The sequence below is a fragment of the Antennarius striatus genome, chromosome 9 (assembly GCF_040054535.1).
Source record: "Antennarius striatus isolate MH-2024 chromosome 9, ASM4005453v1, whole genome shotgun sequence".
Classification (NCBI taxonomy): domain Eukaryota; kingdom Metazoa; phylum Chordata; class Actinopteri; order Lophiiformes; family Antennariidae; genus Antennarius; species Antennarius striatus.
Window position 1 is genome coordinate 25,001 of NC_090784.1, and position 7,708 is coordinate 32,708.

Sequence of the window (7,708 nt, forward strand, 5' to 3'; positions counted from 1 at the left end):
AACACCCCACCATACAAATCGACAGTTTCCCCGGCGCCACGTTTCACCACATTACCTGTATATTAAAGAAACTCCCACCACAACCCACCCCCCACATCGTCATCATTTCGGCTGGCCTCAACAACTGCCTCCAGGAGCAGATGCCAACCACCACCTGGAAACAACTGCAGCAGTTGTTGAGGACAGCCGAATCCACCTTCCCCTCCGCCACCATTTATGTTCTCGTGGTCAATTTCTCCCCCCAATTACCCCCCCGCAGACAAAATCTCCTCAAACAACTCAACCAAACAATTAGCAATAAATGTACGTTTCTACCGGCACTCAACCCCTCACTTTTTCAGGTTGTGGACTCGGACCCCGTTCACTGGACCCCCCAAACCGCTCACACCATTTTCCAGTACTGGTGCAACCAGTTAAACTTGTAACAGGGGGTAACAGTGTAGCCACGACCCCCAATCTCTCCAACCCACACTCTAATGTTCTCAATCTTTGTTCTACTTTCCAACTCACGCCCGAAATCCAACAGTTACTGCAGAAGGGACTCACCTTCATTCCCACTCCACCCCCTCCCTCCCGATCGGACCTCCGAGGGGACCTCCACCTATTCCATAGACGCCTCTTCCTAATTGATCACTTTGGAACATCAAACATGCAGGAACCGGTGCCGTTCGTCGGGCCTTCCAGGTGGGAACCAAACCCGGACTTGGCGTCCCCAGACCTCCGTGACCTGGTGGACACCAACCTCCGCTCCCTCAGCCGCTGGCGTCCGCACACTACAACCACTCCCAACATCACCCCATCACAACAGCAAATCATCAAACAATTATCAACAAGCACACACATAGTAATTAAACCAGCGGACAAAGGCGGCCAAATAGTACTACAAGACCTCAACAACTACATCCTGGAAGCAAACCGCCAACTCAACAATACAAATTACTATAAAAAATTGGAAACGTCATTACAACCACGAACACAAAAAATCATCCGACACATAATATCAGATCTTTACACCAAAAAATACATCACATACAAACAAAAGACCTACCTGGACGGCCCAGACGAACCCCGTCCGCGCCTCTTCTATTTACTTCCCAAAATACACAAACCGCCCCAAACCTGGACGGTGGTCCCAGTAGGGAGACCTATCATCAGCGATTGCGGGTCCGAGTCCCAACACATAGCAGAATATATAGATCACTATATCAACCCCCTCTCCCACCTGCACCCCAGCTATATCAAGGACACCTATACCTTTGTTCACCGTCTGTCTTCTGTTCAGGTCCCGCCCCACACACTCCTCTTCTCAATAGACATTGACTCGCTGTACACAAACATAGAAACCCACCTCGGCCTCACCGCAATCAAGAACATCTTCCTCCGTCACCCCGACCCCTCCCGACCCGACTCCGCCATACTACAACTACTGGAAATAACCCTCACCCGGAATGATTTCTCCTTTAATAACCAGCACTACCTCCAGGTCTGTGGCTGTGCGATGGGAAGGAAATACTCCCCCTCATACGCCGACATTTACCTGGCCGAGTGGGAGGAGTCCGCTCTCCGCAACTGCCCCCACCAGCCCCTTCTCTACGTGAGGTATCTGGATGATATCTTTGGGCTGTGGGACAGATCAGAGGCAGAGTTCTTACAGTTTATTCATATCCTCAACTCCCACCACCCCAAAATAACTTTAAAACACAAAACCCATCCCAAAGCGATAGAATTTTTAGACACCACAGTATTTTTTCAGGAACATAACCACAAAATTAAAAAACTGGCCACAAAAGTTTATTTCAAAGAGACGGACCGACATGCCCTCCTTTTTAAATCATCGTACCACCCAAAGCACACTTTCAAGGGGGTAATTAAATCACAGCTAATCCGTTTCCACAGGATTTGCACCCACCCGAAAGATGTTGAGGAGGCGACGAAAATTTTATTCAGTGCACTTCGGCCGCGGGGGTATTCGAGGCGCTTCCTTAGGAGTGTTAAGGCGGAGGTTAAGGCGGCCCCCCCTCGAGCTAGCACCCCTACCCCGGTTAGTATAGTTACCAACCCATCTTTCATCCCACTGGTCACCACATACGCCCAGTCCACCCAACCCCTCCTCAACACCATACACCATAATTTCACACACTTACAGTCTACCCACCCATCCCTGGGGGGCTGCCGTCTGATCTCTGCCTACAGGAGGAACAAAAACCTTAAAGACCTCCTGGTCCACGCAGCCCTGAAACCAGTCACTCCTGGGGAGGCGTCTCGAACCCGGGAGATACATTTTATCAATACCCGCTACATTTTTAACCCCTTCAGTCGGGCGGGCTTTAACCTCTGGCAGGCCCCCACACCTTCAACCTCGAACGCCGTCTACGGCATCAGATGTCGGGCCTGCCAGAAACTGTACATTGGGGAAACCAAAAATGCGATATTTTTACGCATTAGACAGCACCTTTATATTATGAAAAGCGGAGCAGGAAATAACATCTTATACAATCATTTTAAAACTCATGGACCACACAATGTTCAGAGCCTGGGGATCGAGAGCGACAGCCGCTGGTCCCTGACACAACGACGCGCAGCAGAGAGGCGTTGGATCGCCAAACTGGACACGATCGATCCCCAAGGCCTGAATGAAAAATTCAATTGAAAAACAGTTTCTATTTTATTCCACTTTTACTCTGTTTTTAGGTCCCACAATATTTTAACACTCAATCAAATTTTTCTCTCCATCCCACACCAGACCCAATTCCCTTTCTAACCCCTAGCCCCCTAGCCCCCTAACCCTAACCCTAACCCCCTAACCCTAACCCTAACCCCTAACCCTAACCCTAACCCTAACCCCTAACCCTAACCCTAACCCTAACCCTAACCCAATTCCCTTTCTAACCCCTAGCCCCCTAGCCCCCTAACCCTAACCCTAACCCCCTAACCCTAACCCTAACCCCTAACCCTAACCCTTTTGACTTCCATGTATAGTCCATTTTCACCTTATTTAGTTGTGTTGCATCTACTTTGTTGATTGCAATTTGAGCCTGCAGAAATATAAAGAATAAAATCTCTTACATTTGATGTTTTGCTTGCAATTTTATCATGTATTGAGGTACTAATAAGTGTTTTGGGATAACCTTTTCTTGTTTTTATAATGTTTCCCCTTTTATTTCTGAAATTATTTAACTAACAATATTTGTCTATTTTATTCTATTTATATTTCTGTTTAAGGCACCTTCCCCTCATTACCCCCAAAAAATAAATGAATTTAAGACATTTATTAAGGCATTTTTCAAGACCTTTCTATTTATGCCTTATTATATTTATAGAAAATATGGACTATTTTTCCTTACTTCATATTCATTGCCTCTGTAAATAAGTGTAATAATAATAAACAATAAATGAATTATAAATTATGAGTATAGTTAATTTTTATTTATTTATTTATTAACTATTTATTTATTTATTTAGTGTATGAATACAGTTAATTTCAAAAATCAATCGCCCCTCTGGTCCAGAACAATCAACAAGTTAAATATGAATCTGACCTTCACCGAGTGAATCTCTTATTTTATGAAAAGAAACTTCTCTCTTTAAAATTATTACTTTGGTTTTTACCTGCATGCTTCTTCTTACTTACCTATTGTATATATTTTAACTACATGACTCTTTACTAAAGCACTTATCATTATTGCTCAGATCATATTTTAATTGTTCTTTACCCAGAAGGGACCCTAAATTTATCATAGCACTAATTTGTTGTTTATTATTGTTATTTTAGTTATTTATTTATTTATTTAAATGTTTATTTGTATGTAAACAAACATATGAATACCTTTTTTTCTTTCCAGCTGTTTCTTTCCCTAGCCTCAAACACCCATCCCCCCTCTTTCCCTAAACCCTAACCCCTGATTTCTCTAACCCTAAACCCCCAACCCCCCCCCCCCCCCCTTCCCCAATTCCAAAACTTTTCCTTGTCTTTCCCTTCACCCCAGTCCCTCTGAATGGGTTTAGAGATTTTCCCAGTGCCAGTGTACCCCCAGGATGGTGCAGAGGTAATATCGGTGGCTTTCAGCCTGAGCTCAAGGGTTCAAACCCAAGCTGGACCACATGTCTTTTAGACATTCCTTTAATCCGAGGTTTCCATTATAACTGCATCTCCCCGCAATCACCACCAAGAAGTAATAGCTAAATGCTTTAAACACGGGCTTCGCAGCCAGGGGAACAGAGTTCGGGTCCCGCTCTCTACATTCCCCATCCTCCCCAAACATCTGTAGAGTGTTTATATTGTGGACAGTATTAACTATTATTCTAATCCAAAACAAAAAAAAAAATTTCAGCTTTTTCCTGCTCCGCTTTCTTCTTATGGGAGTGCTTTTTAAATTTTTAAACATCCATTTTACATCACTTCCCCCAGTTTTTCCTCATTCCCCTAACTTCTCCTTCCCCTTCCCCTAATTCTAATTGATTCTAATTGATTTTATTCATCTTTAAACACCTAAATTTATGGCATTTTAAGGTGACCCCACTCCCGGGCCCCATGCGCCAGTGCACTTCGTAGTTCCTCTCAAGGAACTAAGTACCTTACTATACCTAACCCTAACCCTAACCCCTAACCCCTAACCCTAACCCCAACCCCAACCCCAACCCCAACCCCTAACCCTAACCCTAAACCTAACCCTAACCCTACCCTAACCCTAACCCTAACCCCTAACCCTAACCCTAACCCTAACCCCTAACCCTAACCCCTAACCCTAACCCCTAACCCTAACCCCTAACCCTAACCCTAACCCCTAACCCTAACATCTAACCCTAATGTCTAACCCTAACCCTAACCATATCGTCTAACCTTAACCCTAACCCTAACGTCTAACCCTAATCATTGCGTCTAACCCTAACCCAGCGTCTACCCCTAACGTCTAACCCTAACCATAGCATCTAACCTTAACCCTAACCCAGCATCTAACCTTAACCCTAACCATAATGTCTAACCTTAACCCTAACCCAGCGTCTAACCCTAACCCTAACGTCTACCCTAACCCTACCATAGCGTCTAACCCTAATCTTAGCGTCCTACCATACCCTAACCCCCCTTTTTTTTCTCTCTCTCCCTCTTTCTCTCTCTCTCTGCCCCCCCCCTTCTCACATCTCTCTGTATCTCTTTCTCCCTTAACCCTAACCTTAACTCTAATCCTAACACCCTAATACTAGTAATTCATCCTTAATAAAGATAGAAATTTATCGATGATTTCATACAAGCACTTGTCAATTTCTCCTACAATAAAATGATATCCATTCAACAATTTTATCATACAATTGTTTATTTCCCCTTACTATAGAAAGACATCAATTCACCATTTTTTCACACACTTGGTTATCTTACCTGCAATATATAAAGAAATTCACCATGTATTTAACGGTTGGGAATTTCATCTACCAAAGAGAAAGACACTATTCGACAAATTTTATCAAACACTCAATATTTAACTGTGTTAAGTAATCTATTCCCGATCCTATTTAAATACTTTTTATTTTATCCCTTACACATTTAACTTTCAAATTTACTATCTGACTTATTGACTTGGGTATTACACTTACCCTACAAAATGTATCCACGATTCTATTTAAACACTTGACAATTTCATCTGTAACACAGAAAGAAATTGATTCACTAATTCCTCTAACATTGGTTATTTCATCTATAATCCAGACAGAGAAATATTACTAATTTACTTAAACACCTGACACTCTCATCTTAATACAGTAAGCAATTCATTTATGTCTTAACTTACAATAAAACTTTTTACCTGTAAAATAGAATAAATTGATTGAACACTGAATGTCATCTATAACAAGAAGCTACATTAATCTACTAATCATTTAACATTAGATAATTTCTTCCTGAATAGAAGTTAGAAATCAACACACTATTTATTCACACGCTCTACAATTCATCTATAATATAGCAAGAAATCAATTCACCATTCCAAGTTTAACTTTAATAATTTTGCACTTTACTGACTCAGATAATTATTCACCATTTACCTTTATTAGACAACAAAACATTAGTTTACCCTTCCTTTTAACCCTTGTTTCATTTATCTGTAATAGACTAATTAATTAATTCACCATGCTAGCTCAAAACTTGGAATGATACCTTTAACAATTGATATATTCACCATCCTATTTTATCCACCTCTAACCCAGACATAAAATCATCCCAAGGGGACATGTGGAGACGTCCCCACATCGTACCTGTCAATTTTTACACCTCAACTATTGTCCCACTCTCAATCTACATTTACCCCACTTACCATAAACTGCCCGCCCACATCGTACCTGTCTATCTTTACACCTCAACTATTGTCCCATTCTCGATCTACATTTACCCCACTTACCATAAACTGCCCACCCACTTCCTCAGAATGACCCACCCATAACCTATATAAATCTTCCACCCCAAAACCCACCAATTTATCCGGACGAAACCTTGAAATACTCTTTAGAATCTACCATAGAAGATTTAACCCTCCTCTTCTTCACCTACTCCTAAACTGACCAGATATCTCCTGGCACAACCATCTACCTACCTCAGGTAAGCGCTTCCTGGTATCCTGTTTCATATTACTACCACCACCAGCCTTTTATTCCATTTAACAGAGACCACTCGGTCTCACATTTACCGACCTACTTATCCAGATTATAAGACCTAATTCTTTACTGTAATATAACAACTACTACCAAAATCAAACCTAAAGATCTTTTGATCCACCAAATTACTTAACTGCCATATATGGGACTTTTGCTTATAATGTAGAATGCTCAGATGCTGTGGTCCACCTCCAATCTTTACCTCTAAAACATTATCTTCCCCAACCAATATTGTCAATAAATAGACATAGAAGGGACCCAGTATCTCATTGGACACGGAACACGGCTCAAAACTTGATCACCCTGAGCAGCCGCCAGGGCAGGAGATCGTTCGGTTGTGAAAGGCAGAAACGGTTGATGAGACCCTTGGATGCAGCCGCTGATGAGGTGTTCTGAAATTTAGAAATACACATTTATGATCAAAAACACTTAACAGTGATTTGATCCCTTATAGTCCAAAGTAATAATAACCACTTAATACCCAAACATGGCAACCTAAACAAATTGGACCCACCTCTTTCTCATATACCCTCCTTAAATTAATAATCTCAAGACAATACCAATAACCCACCACTTACATCTCACCAGGGGACCTACTTCAACCCATGTAGTAGGTTCTTATTATTATTTTTTTACTGTTACCACCACCACCTTTTTTACTACCATTATAGATGAAGGCTCTATGGAATTATACATAATATTAATACAGTATATATAGCTTAGAACACCAACACTGTTACAACCAAACAGTCAGTGTTACTCTGTTAGAAGGAATGATCAACTATTTATGCACTCAATAACCATGTACTACTTCACAGGAATGTTTGTATTTACACATAGAAAACTGGTTATGGTCTTCCACCTACTAATATGTTAAGAGATTGATAAATGATTATGTATGTGTATATATATTTTTTTATTTCTTCTCTATACTTTCTCCCTTTTCCCCCCCTCTCCTTCTACCCCCCTCTCGCTCCTCTCCTCCCCCCCCCTCTTCCCCCCACTCTTCATACCCCCCCACACCCCCCTCTCTCTCACACCCTCCACTTCCCCCCCCCCCCTCTCT